The following is a 17,437-nucleotide window of genomic DNA, read 5'->3' on the forward strand; positions in this document are numbered from 1 at the left end:
AATCAATACCTAGGATGGAAAAAGAAGGAGCAGGGGAAGAAGTGGGAAAAGAGTGACCCGAACTGATGGTTCAACCCATTTCTTAGTCCATATTACTCCAAATTAAACCTGCCATGTGATTTACAACTGCACTTTAAGGTGACCAACACAAGGAAAGGACCCTTGGGCTGGTCACCTGTGGGCGTCTGATCAACTTCATCGTCACTAACTGATACGAGTCCAATTTCCAAGGCTGTAGGATAAGTCATTGTCTGTAGGATCTCTCCCACATGTCCCCAGTTGAAAGGCACCCCTCAGGCTCAGGGGGCGGTGCCAATGGGGTTTATTAACAAATGGGAGTTGGGAAAAGGTGAGTTTCCAATACCGTTAATGGCCAATTGTCTAATCCCAGATAGTAGTCTCCAGTGTCTGGTAGTCACGAACAAGGACTGCTCATTTAAAATGGCTGAAGGGCGGCTTCCCTGGTGTTGCAGGGTTAAGGCACAGTGCTATCAAGTTATTGCCAACCACCATGGCACAAGTTAGATCCCTGGCCAGAGAGCTGATCCTCATGGGACAACAAATCTCTCCTGCCCCACCCACTGCTCCCATCAGCACTGTACTTCAGTAGATACACTGCACTAGCTCTACTCTCCACTCTGCCTCTGGCGAATCCTCTTACTCCCTAAACATCTCTATATCACAGTTCTTGTATGCATAGATAAATAAATTAAAAAAAAATGGCAGAGGTGGTACCATAGCAGCCACCAGCTTACTTATTGTAAGTCTGGAATGACCAGTGCCAGCCGCCAGACTAGACAATGCTAGAGGCAACCGCACCAGCGGGAGGGCGGTGCCAGAGGATCAGAGGTAGTAGAGAACTTGTAGAGGGAGCCAAACACGGGTCAACAGTACTCAACCACAGGTGAGCAGTACCGGCAGTACCAGAATACAGGCACTAGTGCCCTTTGAGACGCTGGGTCCAGGCCAATGTGCACAGGCTAAAGGTGCCTGTAGCGGGTGGCTAAAGGTGTCTGTGCAGGTGACAAGGCAGGCAGGTCCAGGGACAGGAAAAGCATTTGGCTGCAGTTTGTAAAGATCAGATGTGGAGGTCTTGGTGTTCTACAAAGGCCTAAGATATTCTTTCCTGGAGACCCGGAAGAGTCTGGGCCCCTATGAGTCTTTCCATGAAAGTGTGAACTTGAAGGTGAGAATCAAAAGATGTGAGTCTGAAGGCCTGAATGAATTTCAGCTTTCTGGAATATAGGTGTATTGCATTTGCATTTCAAGTCTGTTTGGCTTATTTTTCAACTGTAACTATGGTTTTTCAACTGTAACTATGGTGCCAGTGAAGCACCAATCAGCTTGGTACATTTTCATTTCTAATGCCCTACCCAAAGGGAAACTACCCTGTGCATTTAGACCTGAGCTACGGTGAAGTCAGGCAGCTTTGACTGTGGTGCACTCAGCTGCAGCCAGGCCAGACACTAATCCTCTCGGCCCTGGGCCAGGCCCATGCTGCCGGAGCTTGGTTGACTGGCAGACCACCAGCATGTCGCCCGTTTACTCCAAGCTGTAGTAGCAGCCCCACAACTCCTGCTTTATCTGAACTCTGACTTTCCTTGATAAATGATATTTTCAACTCCAGTGAACTCGCTAAATTCTAATCTTAACAATAAGACATTCCAAAGTGTTGTTTCTGGCAGGACACAGCGTATCTGCTAAGTTATAACTGTTGCTCTTTCAGCAGCTTTAAGAGCAAGTTTAATATTCCTTGTTATTTTATTTTCCTTGCCAGTTTGCAGATCCTACCAGTTGTTTGAATTTTCAATATTCTATTGAGGATAGCATGGGGACATTCATGTTATTTGAGTGTAGTAAATCAGGAGAGCAAATCAGGGTGGACTAGGATGTTGTGTGAAGGTTTTCTATCAATTATTTGAAGTGGAATGTGTGAAAATTGAGCTCTGTTGATATGCGTTTAAATTCTGAAGGATGAAAGATGCTCTAAAAATACAGTGTGCTGCATTTGTTAGGAAATGGAATTGCCCACAAGAGCACAGCCCAAACGTGGGCCATATTCGCTGCTGACTACCCCAGGAAGACCCCAGGCTGGAGGCTTAGAATCCATATTTACCTACCGGCTCTGCAGATGGTGTTCAGGTGAGGCCTAGGCAGCTCTGGGCTGCTGTCCTTGAAATTCAGGCTCTCCTGAGCACTAGGACACCTTGCCTCTGTCAGTGTTAGTACTGCCAAAGGGAAGAAACTTGGGATCTTAAAAATAATGCCATCTTGTTGCGATTTGGCTTTGTTTTCATTTCTTTTCAGTGGTCAAAGAATGTCATTTCCAGTCAGAGTATTTTTTTTCCAATGTGTCCTTCAAATGCCTGATTTATGGTTGCCAGGGGAACTGGATCATTGAAATTTGAAAATGAGTATATTTTAATTCCCTGGGGACTGCAACACTTTGGGCGTTTCTTTGATTTTGGGAAAAAAAGGGAAAAAATGGGAATAGACTCTTTTGTTCCTCTATTGTTATTTAATGAATTGAAACATACACTTTTTCTAGGAGACAGAATATGATGCAACACTCAGTCACCTTCCTTGCGTCCTTCCACTATTTCATTCCCATGGGAACAAATAATTAAAATGTTGAGGAGTGGGGGAAGAGGTTATTTCATATTATTACACATTTTTTTCCCCAAATTTTCCCTCTTGTTGTCTTTTAATGAAAACTAACTGATTTCTATGTGTACAGAATATGTAGGTCCTCCCCCCTCACACTCCAATGACACTTTATTGGAAATTGTGATGATCAGATTATATGCAATTATATCTCCCTTTCCCCTCTTCTGGGGTATAATATGCTACTGTATGGGATATGGAGTTGGGGAAGGGGGTAGGTATGGCTAATAGCTTTCTTCATATTTCCTGCATCATAAGACCATTTGTTTCCAGTGTCCACTTTCCCAAGGATGAAGGCATTTTGCATTTCCTGACTGTTCTTGTCATTACTGTCAAGGGACATTTTATTCACTAGCAAAGAGAACTCTAGGCTTCCATTTCCTTCCTTCTAGTTGTCCTCTCCACACCTAGACTCCATGGATTTCCCCATCTACCACACCACCCTTGAATCTGTTCTCATCTTAGCTGATAAACTTCTTACAGCCTCTTTTATGGAGATAAGGGCACTACAATCTACAGAATGTATCTCCATTTTATAGCTTTTATTTATTTATTTATTTATTTATTTAATTTATTTATTTATGCTTCCAGAACTGGGGTACAGGCCAGAAGTGTGGTGGGTGAGAGGATTCACCAGAGTCAGAGTGGGGAGCCGAACAGGCAGATTGGCAAGTGCACTGCTGAGGGGAGCATGGGTGGGTTAGTAGAGGTCTGCCACACCATGTGGGTTAGCTCGCTGGCCAGGGATTGACCCATGCTGCACTGGCTTCAGAGAGCTTCATAATGCAGTGCTATAACCTGTTGTACAACCAAGGAGAGCCCAGCTTTTATTTTTTTTTAAGATGTGGTCAAATGGTTATTTTTGCACAGTGACTTCCGTGTTTTCCTATTTCACTCTTCATCTCTAGTCATTCTTTACTCTTCTGTCATTTGTATCTTAATGTTCAGAACCTCACATAATTCATGTTTCATTAAATGTGTTTATCTTTAAAAATATTTACACATTAGTTCTTGACTTCTATTTTTCACCCCATATCCAGACTTATGAGCACTACCTTTAAAATGTATCCAGACATTGACCACTTCTTACAACATTTCCTGTGCTCACCCTGGCCCAAGCCATCAGTGTCCTCTAACTGGTTTATTGATAGCCTCCCAAAAAACTCCCTGCTTATGTCCTTGCCCCTTTTTTCCCACTCTGTTTCTGAAGTGATTCTGCTAAAATGTAAGTCTGGTCTTGTCAGTTTATTACTCAAAATCTGCCACTGGCTTCTGCCTTGCTGAAGGTAAAAGCCATTGTCTTCATGATGGCGAACAAGTCTGTATGTGAATAACCTTCCCTATATGCTCCCCACAACCCATCTCAGAAATCAGATCTTCCATGTTCCAATTCAAGGGCACATCCTTCCACAAAATGACCCTTAGCTTCTTTCCACATTTACTGTCAGGCTTCATGTAAGTTTCTCCTGGTCCAAAGCTTTGGAACGTGTTCTTTTTGCCTAGAATGTTTTTTCTCTAGATAAATGTACTGATCACTCTTACCTAGCTTAGGTCTTTGCTCAAATGTCACTTTCTCATGAAAGTTTTCAAATCTTCAAAATCTTGACCCACTGTCTCCCATTTCCTTATTTCCTGTATTCTATAGCACTGGCAATGACCTCCTGTACTTCATATTTTTCTTATGAATTCATTGTGTATTTCCTGTATTAAAATGTAAGTTCCACGAGGACAGGACATCTCGTTTATCTTGTTTACTAAGTTCACTGCATTTGGCAAACCCCTAGCTCATAATAGCTGCTAATAAATTATTGTTGCTGTATTTCTTTGCATATTTTCCATAATGGTTGGTATCCATTTCTTTTAGAAATAAATATTCATTTAAGTGTTAAAAACACTTTAATCTTTAGACAGTAGGTCCTCACCTCTAACACCAGGAACTAGAATGCAAAGATGAATAAGAGACAATTATTTCAATGGGATCTTACAGTTGAGGAAGGGGCAGACAGTTACATATGTGGAAATAAGTACTGTGGTGGAGACAAGCTCAGATGACTTTGAAGGGAATGTGCATACCTCTAGCTAGCATCTATGTTACCTCAGGTATCTCTCTACACCCTCACTGTTACTTACATTTTTCTGACGGGGAACCTCAGCTTCAGTAAGGTAACCGAAATATCCCAAGGTCATAGAACCTGCCGTTCAGCCTGTTAAGAGTGGCTCTCTCTAGTTTAAAATCCAAGCCATACTGGATGCCACTTTGCTTTCTCATGTAGAGGTATGTTTAACTTAACATAATTTTGTTAGTTTCCTTCCTTTATGGTAGTCTTAGCTACAGGTAACAGTGTGGTCTTTAGAGAAAGGATGTGCAAATTCATGTAATTTCCACTCATGGAATGTTCTAAAATAGGCCATCATGAATGGAGGCATTAAGAACACATCACTTCAAGGATCTTCTTTGTGAAATTTCTGAGATCTTTAGGCAAGTTTAAAAGCTTTGCTCTTGGGCCCTCCCTAGTAGTATAACGGGTTAAAGTGCAGTTCTGTGAAGCTAGTCACAGCCATTTCAGCACAGTTCTATTCTTGGCCAGGCAGGTGACCCACATAGTGTGGCAGACCTCTCCTGACTTGCCCACTGATCCCTCAGCAATGTACTTGATCAATTTGCCTGTTCTGTTCCCCACTCTGTCTCTGGTGAATGCTCTTACAGCCTCTCCCAGACCTCTGACCTGTACCCCGGCTCTGTATCATAAATAAATTTTAAAAATAAATGAATGCTTTGTTTATTAAGCACCAAGGTTAATCCTGTTTTATTAATTATCTGAATTTTGGGTAAATAGATGTTTGTTTAGCTACTGCTTTTATCAGATACCCCTTATGATACTTAAGATAAAATTTTTGTATACATTAATCTCTTTGCCAAGTGCTTTTGAAAACATGTAAGGGAAGAAAATTCTTACACTTTCCTGTATATCTGAATTATATACAGTGTTGTAAATCAATATTACCTCAATTGCAAAAAATAACTCACATTTTCACCTATAAATCCATAGAAAGCACCCACTACATGGATGAAACTAGTCACCTTAATTTTGAATTTATATCAAAATGAGTGGGGGGGAAAGAAGGCCTTGTGAAATTTGTTAGCTATTCATTTAGAGCTGGACAATGACAAGATGTCAGAAAATTGATTTGTAAAAAGGAAATGCTGATTACATTCGAGACAGTCAAAAAACATGATTTTATGAGATACCATAGATTATCATTGATTGTTTTCATAAACCTCAGAAAGCTCAGTGAGTTAGAATTCCATTTTACATATGAAAAATTTTCAGAGAATTTAGAATAATTGTGATCTTGATATAGACACAGTGAAAATTGAATTATATATTGTGCAGCTTAACTTTTTCTCCCATTTCAAATGTTTTGGTGTATGATTAAATAGCACTGTGAAGTACATGTAACTGGATAGTATTACTGTTTCACCGAGTAATTTGAAATGCTTTGCATAGATATTTTTATGTAAAATCTATGTGGACACACTTTTGAAATTGGTTTAGTATATATTTTTTTGAGTTTTCTCTTGCATATGACTGCCTATCAAAATTTATGGTTAAACCCAGAACAACACATTCCTAAGAAGTGACTGTTTACTCAGAAGTGATTAGTATGAGATTTATATATGGAAATGGTAAATGTAATCACTTCAGATAAATACTTGTAATATGAAGTAGCAGAGATTAATATAAAATTGACAGTGTCCATAAAAATATCAAGTGAACTTTTGACTAAAAGTTAATATGGTAGGCCTGCAGAGACACCAAAGTATAGATAAGAAGTCATTTTTCACACCAGCATACTTAAAATACCCAAGTTTGATTTCCCTCCAGTATTACCAATTACATTGATTATAGTTCTTATTTTATTTGCAGTTCAACCCAAGTTTCCAGACAATTCAAAGTAGTTATTTGATTGATCTGTGTATTTGCACTGATTGATTGCATTTAACACAAACCACAATAGAAAAGTTGTCATGAAAATCTTGATTAAATAATATACAAGCTACTGTATACAAACATCTCATAGTTGAATTTTAGCTGGATACACTGGGCTGCAATTTTTCACTTCATATTGATTGGACAACCTAGCGATTGCAGACAGGGGATAAAACAGCTCTTTAGGGAAACATCCATATTGTGTATGTGCAAGTATGTTTATCTGTGCAGGAAAAGAAGTACAGCAAGAGTACTGGGAAGATCCATGAATTCAGTATTGATTTGCAATGAGTAATTTACTCACAATTTTGCAAGTGCCTAAGCATCTCTGTACAGATGAAAAAATGACATAACTGAACACTGGTTGCAGGTCATAGTAATTAGTAATACTGACTTAATTGAATACATTTAAAAATACATATTTTTATATCATTGTTAATTTTTGTACAATGCTTGATTTCTTCTTTCAGGTATATTACCCATTAAATCCCATGACCAAGTCACCTGTGAACCATTACTGTAGTCTCTTGTGTTCTGGTACCTGTTCTGACCCCTCTCCCTTCTCTCCCCTGCTTAATGTCTCTGATATATAATTTGCCTCCTAGTTTTGTGATTTTTTTTCACCTTGTCCTTTGTTTAGTTCTCCTATATCCCTCCTATAAATGAAACCATATTTTTATTTTCCCTTATGACTTATTTTACTGAGCATGATCCCTTCCAGCTCCATCCATGTTGCTGTGAATGACATGAATTTATCTTTTTTGATTGCTGAATAGTATTCCATTGTGCATATATACCACATCTTCTTGATATAGTCATATATTTTGGGGCATATAGGTTGTTTACATACCTTAACCATTGAAAATACTGTTGATTAAAAAGGAAAGAAGTGAATTCCTTTTCCTATTAAAAGAGAATGCAAGTATTAGTACTCTTTAGTACTTCTTTAAGGGGAGCTCTTCTCTTCTAAATGAGTGATTCAATTTCTGGAACCACCAGCATGAAAATGTGCATAATTTTGCAACCATATAGGATATGATTGAGCAACTCAAATACACTTTTTGTAGTTACTGACATTTATGTTTATGAAGTTATAGTAATATGGAAACTGCTTTGCTGAGATGCTAGGTGAGCAATTCTCATATGAAGATAAAATGAAAATAATTTTTGTAGTTTTGTTCTAAATATGTATTGAAAATAGATTTATGGAGGAATGATAATCTTTGATTCCTCTTATGAACATGTTACAGAAAAGAAAACCGAAATTTTGTGTGGATAAAAATATCTTGATATGCTTGGATACCTACTCAGTGACAGAGGATTGTGTGCTTCCTAAGATTATATATATATATATTTTAAATATTTATTTATTTATTCGTACAGAACTGGGGTACAGGCCAGAGATGCTGAGGGTGAGAGGATTCACCAGAGACAGAGTGGGGAGCAGAGCAGGCAGATGTACTGAAATACACTGCTGAGGGGAGCAGTGGGTGGGTCAGGAGAGGTCTGCCACATCATGTGGCTCATATCCCTGTCTGGGGATCGAACTCCTGCTGCAGTGGCTGCAGTGGCTTCATTCTGCTGTGCTTTAAACTGTAGTACCACCAGGGAGGTCCCAGAAATGCAATTTTCTAATCTTTTTCTTTCTCTCTCGTTCTGTGAGTTCCCTCTCTTGGAAAAGGCTGTCTGGAGCAAATATTAACTGTTTCTGAAGAATTCACACTAATTTGGTCCTTTAAAAATTTTAAACAGAAAGACTATTTTCCTAGCCTGCCAGGGGTCATGAGTCCAAGTTGAAGATGGTTATGTTTAGCTCATGTTTTTAATTAAATTGTTTGTTTTAGGGTGACTTCTCTGACACTCCTTCCTCTGGACTCAGTAAGTTTTTTGAATTGCTGCTTCTCCTGTCACTAGAATATCCATGGAGAGAGGACCCAGAGATGTTAAGAGACCCTGGAGATCTCAAGAGATGTTAATTAGTAGAAGTAAATGAATGGCCTGTTTATTTGTATGTGCATTTTAATGTTGTCCTTCCCTTCCTTTTTTTAAATTAAGAAGGAGGAAAAGTGCTTGTGCTTAAACGTGGTACAATGTTTCCCATATTCCTTTGTGTGTTGGTGCTTTCTGATTGCAGTAAAAAGGTTCAAAAGAACTTTTTTTCTTGAGTATGCCCCACCTCCATTTTATTGCTCTCCTTGTTGCCTTTATCCCTGCACAAAAATGTCATCTAAATAGTTATAGCACTTTATAATCTGCTACAATAGCATACTTACTTTTATTTTTTGTTTTTTAAATTGTACATTACTTGAACTGAAGAAACAGAGCTTGGGGATTGCACATTATTTGTGTAAAACTCTTTTCATCCAAATATGTAAAAATTAGAGTTGACAGAGCAAAAACCAAACATTTAGAATGTCTTTTCCATTCTTCAGCTAGCCTCGCACTTAAGACAGGTCGTGAGAATGAAATGATGCCCTATTTTGGAAGATATTAAACTCATTTCAAGGTATACTTCTTCCAAAATAAAATGAATTGGGCTATTGGGGCTTTCTTATTTTACTTACTCTCTCACAATTGAAATTGCTTGTGTTGCTGTATATCCTGTTCAAGAGTGTCGATATAGAATAGGGGTTAAGAGCATGACCTCTAAGACAGACCAGCAGGGTTCAAGTTGTGGCTTGTCACCACTGTTGGCACCTTGGCTAAGATACTTGTCTGTAGTATCCTCATCTCTACAACAGATTAATACAATTTATGAGAATTTAGTGAGATATTTTATATAAGAAAGTTCAAATAATTCCTAGTACACAGTAAGCACTAAATAGTCATTATTAGAGTTACATTGAAATAGGAAAAAAGATCTTCATTTTCTAGAAACAGTAGAACAATAGTTGAGAGCAAATTGAATCTGCAAGATGTTGAGAGATAGCAAGAAATCTCCATTTCAGATTAGCAATTCTAGTCAAGTGGAATTTTAGATCACTGAAATAATGTGCACATGTTATGATAGAACCATTTTTGGGAATCTTCAGGGAAGCTTGGTGGTATTTTTGAAGTCAGGCAAGAAAATAATGATATTTTCAAAAGGCATCTGACAGAAGTTGATATCATTTTGGATATAACAGAGCATTATTGACTGGTTTATAATACTTGCTAGATTTAGAGATTTGTATTAATACAATTACAGTGTTAGTTATTGAACAATTTTTGTTCTATCAGGTATTTGAGGGATTTTAAAATTAGAAATGCACATAATTAAAAAAATGTAAATCAAAGAATTGGCTTCATAATGCCCAGTGTGAGAGCTTAGGTCTAATAAATATGTTACCGACCACTGAACTTTGATTTAGTTTTGAGGTTCTTGCCAGCCAAGGTAACAAAAATGATATGGTCAGTTACTACTATTGTCCAAAAAGAAAAAAAAGTAACTAGTTTTCTCTGGTGTAAGGTAGTAATGAAAAGACAACTAGTAAAATTAGAAGGGATTCCCTAGGGTAAACCTAATGTATAATCTCCCAGTCTGTTTGAAAATAGGTATAGTGTCAAAACTCAGTGTGTCGAGGGTTAGTGAGATGGGAAGCTAGTTGAAAAAAAATTAAAATAAAATGTATTCATTATAGGCCCTTTGGAATATATAAAAAATTCAAAAAAGGAAATCTAAATTACCTGTAAATATACTTCATACAGATTAGTATATAGGTAAGTGAATTTATACCCAAAATGCTTTTGTACAGTACAGAACATATAAATCTTTCATTTAAAGAAGTGGGATAATATTTAATCACTATTTTGTACTTCTGTTTTTACTTAAGTTTTAATGATGAGCATCTTCTCATTATTTGAAAATCAGAAATGATGAAGATTATTTCAATATTTGAAAATCTGTTTACCTAAGGCTGAAAGCTATCTTGTAGTTATACTAAAATTTATTTTTTCCTGTCATTTGTATTTTTGAGTTTTTCTTATATTTTTATGATCATAAAATATGTTGAACATCTTTGTATCTCGATTTTTAGTGGAAACTCAAAAATCTCTTGAGTATACATTTCTAGAAATTAATAAATCAAATTTGTTTTTTTTGGTTGTGTGTGTATAAGTAAATAATTCAAATTGTTGTCCTTTCACAATTTAAAATGCCACAGTAATACATTAGAATGTCCCAAATGATTGATTTTCTCCTTAAATAATACTTGTAACACTGGTACCTACGATGGAGAAAATAATTGTGTGCGTGTTAACTTTCCTTCGGATATAATCCCATAAATTACTGTGTGACAAATAGGTAGACAATAACTTCATTAGCATGTCCTTTACTTACTAGCTTTGTAGAAATCAAGAAATATTTTATTTTTATGCCTTAATATTATTATTATTTGCAATACCAAGCATGTGTCAGTGGTTGCTTGGTTGTAAAAATACAAAAATGTACAGAAGTCCTAGTGGGTCAAGCAGAGGGGAAGCATGTAATATGCTGATATAAATATCTCAACTTTTATATGTAACTTGCATGGGCATTGCAGATAGAATGAGTAGTCTGATGTGAGAGTAACCTTAATTTGGGGAATGTTTTCTTAGTTTAGTTGCAGGAAAAAAAATCAGGATTTGGGGGGACCTTAAGCCAATAAACTGGCATTGTTCTATACTGAAAAGATAGAAAGATTATGACAGGTGTTTATATGCAGTGGGTTACTATGATAAAAATCCAGCGAGTGAATAACACATGGATTTCATTCCAGTGATCTAGAACTGTGAAATAATCTCAGACTGTCCATTAAGAATTTTGTTTGTTTTAATTTCTGGAAGTCATCAATAAAGTTTTTTTTTTCATTCTGTTCTACCAAATATGTTGAGAAAAACACCAGCCCTTACTAAATCTTTCTAATTTCTAAAATTGAGGGTGAGAGTGGTGTTGTCCATGTCACTCTTAAGGCAAATAAAACAAGAAGCCTTCTAATGCTTGTGATCTACTCTCCATGGAGCTTCTCATGAACTTTGCTGAAGGTATCTGATGTATACATTTCATGGGACATGTAGAGTGACCTGGGCCAGAATCTTTAAACTCATGTGAATTAACTCTTTATTAGGTCTTGTTAAGTATGTAAAATTAGAACTTAATATTAATCGGACACTTCAGCTGTGTTGCTAATACATGTAAATCCTCAAAGCTAATAAGCTCCTTTGGCTTTCTCTATTTCTCCATTAAGAACACGAATATCTTAAGGGCAGTTGGCCATAATACCATGTTGTATGGAAGTTGGATTAGCAGTCACAATTCACCAAACTTAATGCTGAATCTTTCAATTCATCAGTTTAAAACAGGAGCCATCAGCTCAGACAAGATAACTGTGCAGGCAGGATGAAAGAAAAAGAATGTCATTGGCAGGGACAATATTTGAAATACTCTCTCTTTCTAGCTGATAAATAATATAAAGGTAATGTGGTCCAAGAAAAAAAATGTAATTTCAAAAGAGTTTCTCAAGATATACATTGCACCCCCCACCCCCATCCTTGTTATACAGATGAAAGTTTCTATGCTCCACATCCACTAATTTTAGAAAAGGGGGTGAATGTCCATAAAGGGCAGTGTGAGGAATTTAGGTTGACTGTATGAAATAATATTTTGTTATGTTTTTTAACCATTGGATAGGATTACAGGAGAGACAGCACAGTCTTAAAAGTGGGGTGGAGGAGATGCAGGCACATCTGATCTCTGAGGTATTACAGTCTGTCTTTAGAGAGCTGTCAAACAAGGTTATGTGAAAGCACTAGAGAAGTCATATCTACAAAGAATTTATGGAACTTGTTAGAAAGTAAGAGGAACAATGAATTGCTTCTACATGAAAAAAATCATAGGAACAGGGGAAGAGTCAGAGTGCTGTTGCACATTAGTATATGAAAGAAGCACAAAAGTAACTGTCTAGACAAGGAAAACACATGGTGAAAAGAGGATAAAGGAAGAGGGGAAGGATATAAATATTAACATGCTATGTTTAGAGGAAACAGTTATATACATGTAGAAATGTTTTGGTTTGATGAATGAAAAATATGTATAAAATGTAAATAGTTCTATTTAAAATATTTGGATTACTATCTTAGAAGAATATTAAATAGTGATAGATCCTTAATGAACTGAGATATTTACTTGCCTCTAGATAAAAGTAAAACGTTAATCATATTCTAGGACCAGTTATTTTACTTTTAAAATTGAGGTAACATGACTTACAATACGGTGTATGAATTAGGTAAATAATTCTTATCTCCTCAGATGTATCCACGTGTCATATACACAACCAAAGCACCCATAGTTATTTACATAGACCATTTACATTGGGACCCTCTCCCTTTTTGTCTCCCCACTTCCCTTTCCCCTCAACAGTCATGTTTCTAGCTTGTTGGTTTAATTTTGCTAGTTCTTTTGTTTTGATTCCACAAATTCCAATACATACTCCACATATGAGTGAAATCATCTGGTATTTGTCTTTCTTCTAACGTACTTCAGTTAGCCTAATTCCCTGCAGTTCTGTCATGTTGTTACACATTAAAAGATTTCATCTTATTTTATAGATGAATAATATTCTATTATGTATATATGTACCACATGCTAATCAACTCCTGTTGTTAGACACATTTGTCTCCATGACGTGGCTATTGAAAATAGTGCTGCAAGAACATAGGAGTGCATATATTCCCTGAAGTTAGTGTTTTTGTATTTTTCAAGTAGATGCTTGCAAGTAGGATTGATTGGTATATAGTTTATGTATTTTAAGTATCTTGTGGTATCTCAATGTTTTTTCCTATAGAGTAGAATTCCTACTAACTGTGAATCAGGATTCTTTTTCTCCATATTCTAGCAAACACTATTATAGGATTTGTGATATTAGAAATGCCCATAGAGAGAGATGGCATATTGTAATTTTGATTTGTGTTTCCCTTATGATTACTGATGTTGAACATTTCTTCATATGTCTGTTACCATCTGTATATCTTCGTAAGAGAATTGTCTACTTAGCTCTCCTGCTCATTTTTTTTTAAAAGATTTATTTACTTATACATATGGAGCTGGGGTACATGCAGGAGGTGCAGGGGTGGTGAGAAGATTCACCAGAGACAGAGTGGGGAGCAGAACAGGCTGATTGAGATGTACATTGCTGAAGGGAGCAGCGGGTGGGTCAGGAGAGGTCTGCCACACCATGTGGGTCACCTCCAGGCAGGGATCGAACTCATGCTGAAGTGGTTTTAGCTTCCTAGTGCTGTGTTTTAATCAACGGCCCTTCTGCCCATTTTTTTTTATTGGGTTATTTGTTTTCTTGTTGCATGAATATATTTTTGTAAATGTAGGATGTATGATGTGTAAATATTTTCCACCATTCACTAATCATTTTGATTTAATGATATTGTTCACTATTCAAAGAATTTTTTTGTTTGATGTAGTCCTATTCATTCAATTTATGTTTTTCCCCATTGCTATTGGGTTTAAATCCCTACTGATACTACTGACACCAATCTAGGAATGTTTTGCCTATTGTTTCTTCTATTTTATATCTTCCATACTTGCATCTAACTCTTTAATACATTTTGAGTTAATTTTTTTTCAGTCATGTGACAGTGATCTAGTTTTCGTTTTCTGAAGATGGCTGTCCAGTTTTCCAAGCACTATTAGTTGAAAAAAACTTTCTTTTCCTCTTTGTATGCTGTTAACACCAACCCAGATTAAATGTCTATATTAAAGTGGGTTATTTGTGGACCAGTTTATCTTTGTCTCTCTTTTTTTATTTCAATACCATAGTGTTGTGACTAATATACCCTAATAATAATATTGTTTAAAGTCTGGGAAGCTGATACTGCCATTCCTTGTGTTTCTTGTCAATATTTCTTTGGCTATTCAGGGTTTTCTATAGTTCCATATAAATTTCAGTAATGTTTGCTCTATTTCTTTGAATAGTGTTTCTCTTTGATGTCTTTGAAGAATTCCATTTGATAAGAATTGCATTGAATCTCTATATTGCTTTGGGTAAGAAAGATATAACAATTTTAATTCTTCTAATCCAGAAGTATGGACTATCTTCCTATTCCATAGTGTTTCTATTTCTTTAATTATTCCTTACAATTCTGGGAAATAAATTTTCCACCTCCTTTGCTAAGTTTATTTCTAAGAATTGAATAATTTTGGAATAATAGCATGGATAGTGTATTGGATTTTTTTTATTATTTTCAATTCATTATTTGCATTTTGGAATGCAACAGAATTTTGTATATTGATTTTATAACCTGTTAATTTACTATATAGATTAATTGTTTGCCATATTTTTTTTCAGAGGAGTCTTTGGTTTTTATATTTATATCATCATTTCACCTGTAAATAGTTTTACTTCTTCTTTTCCAATATTGATTCATTTCATATTTTTCTCTTGCCTAATTGCTCTAAGATTTCTAGTACTATCTTGAACAGTAGTGGTGAAACTGGAAATCTTTTCATGTAACTGTTCTTAGAGCAAAATTTTATTTCTCAAAATTGAATATAATGCCAGTTGTCACCTTTACTGCATTGAGATATTATTCTATTAATCTCCATTTTCCTAAGGTTTTTTTTTCTTTTCTTTCATAAATGGTACTGAATCTGTTAATGTCTTCTCTGCATCTATTGATATGATCCTATGAAATTTTGTCTTTCTTTTTTGTTGATATGTTTAATCACATTCATTGATTTGTATATATTGAACCATTGGTTTATGGAATAAATCCCATTTGGTCATGATGTTCCTGTTAGTGTATTTTTGAATTCATCTTGCTAATATTTTATTGAGGATTGTGCATCTATGTTCATCAGGGGTATTGGTTTGTGGTTTTCTTTTTGTCAGGTCTTTGATTAATTTTAGTATTAGGATAATATTGACTCAGAAAATGTTCAGGATTATTCCTTCTTTCACAATTTTTTTTTTTTATGTTGAGATTAATAGGTATTAGGCCTTTTTTTTTTTTTTTTTTTGCTTTGAAGGTTTTGGTAGAATTCACTAGTCAAACTATATTATCCTGGGCTCTTATTTTTGGAAACTTGGCTGTGTTGCCAATTTTCTTTTTTTCTTTTCTTTTCTTTTTTTTTTATTGTTGATTTACATTTTTTATTTCTTCCTGATTCAAGTTGGAAGGTTGCTTATTTTGAAGAATTTGTCCACTGCTTTCAGATTTTTAATTTATGCCATAAAGATATTCATAGTAGTTTTTTTTTTATGATACACTGTATTTCTGAGGTGCCTATAGTAACTTTTCTTTCATTTCTGCTATTATTCATTGAGTTTTATCTTTTTTTTTTTTTCAGTAAGTCTAATTAGAGACTAGTTGGTTTATTTTATCCAAGAATCAGCTTTTGGTTTCATTGATCTTTTGAATTGTCTTTTTGAATTCTATCTCATTTTATTGAACTCTAATTTTTATTATTTCCTTCCTTCACTTTCTTTTTTTTTGTGCTTTTTTCACTTTGTTAAAGTGTAGCATTAGTTTACTTATTTTAGCTCTTTTTTTTTTTTTTCATGTGAGCCTGTATTTCTCTATACTACCTAGTTAAAATTTGGTAGATCATACATTTGTTCTGAATTATCTCCAGATATTTTAAAATTTCTTCTCTGATATCCTTATTTACCTAGTATTCATTGAGTAGGTCTCCACAATTAGAGGGTTATTTTTTTCAGTTTTGTTTCTGTGCTTGACAACAAATTTGTTATCATTATGATCAGATATTTGTATGATTTCAATTTTTATGAATTCATTGATGTTTGTTTTGAGGTCCAACATGTGTCTGTCTTGCAGAAACTGCTATGTGTACTTAAGAAGATTGTGTCCTCACATTTTTCTAAGGGTCTGTTTTCCAATAAATATCTATAAGTCCATCTGGGATAGTTTTTTATTCATGGTCGTTGTTTCCTTGCCGATATAAGTAGTGCATTGAAGTCCCCTATCTCTATTTTGTTGTGTCCAGTGTCTTTTTTCATATTTTGTTATTAGTTGTCTACATACATTGGCACTCTTTCTTTTGTTGCATGTATATTAATGAGTGCATTCTTTCTGATGTATTGATCACTTAATAATTTCATAATGTCTAACTGTCTCATGGTATTTTCTTAATGAAAATTTTATTTTATTATATATATTTATATACATTTATACATACTTATACACACACACACGGCTATTACTGCCTTCTTTTGTGTTCCATTTCAGGATTTTTTCTTTTTTTAAGATTTATTTATTTATTCGTACAGAACTGGGGTACAGGCCAGAGATGCGGAGGGTGAGAGGATTCACCAGAGACAGAGCGGGGAGCCCAACAGGCAGATCAACAAAGTACACTGCTGAGGGGAGCAGCGGGCAGTGGGCAGGTCAGAAGAGATCTGCCACGCCATGTGGGGCAGGCGGGGATTGAACTCATCCGGAGGTGCCTTTAGCTTCTTTGTGCTGTGCTTTAACCCGCTGCACTACTAGGGAGGGCCACAGGATTGTTTTTTAAGGATTTATTTTGAGGTTGTGTTTATGATTGTAGCGCAGCTGGATCTCCTGGTGAAAACAGTGGGTGAGTTTTATTTTCTGATCCTTCCAACCACTTTGTGCCTTCTTATTGATGCAATCATTCCAGTTATATTTAAAGGTATTGTCGATATGTTGGTATTTGTTGCAGCCATTTTGACAGTAGTTTTCTGGGTCTATCTATTTCATTACTAAACTTTTGATGGATCGTCTTTGTTTCACTTTATATAAGAGTGTTCTTTTCCATATATTTTTTCACCCCA

The 17,437-nt window shown here is 35.7% G+C and overlaps 1 pseudogene; it reads left to right on the top strand.

Moving 5' to 3' along the window:
* Positions 1-315: 315 nt before the first annotated feature.
* LOC101622238 overlaps positions 316-17,437 on the top strand; it is a 149,357-nt pseudogene continuing 132,235 nt past the window's right edge.

This window comes from Condylura cristata, unplaced genomic scaffold (genome assembly GCF_000260355.1).
Source record: "Condylura cristata isolate star-nosed mole 26May11 unplaced genomic scaffold, ConCri1.0 scaffold00003, whole genome shotgun sequence".
Classification (NCBI taxonomy): Eukaryota; Metazoa; Chordata; class Mammalia; order Eulipotyphla; family Talpidae; genus Condylura; species Condylura cristata.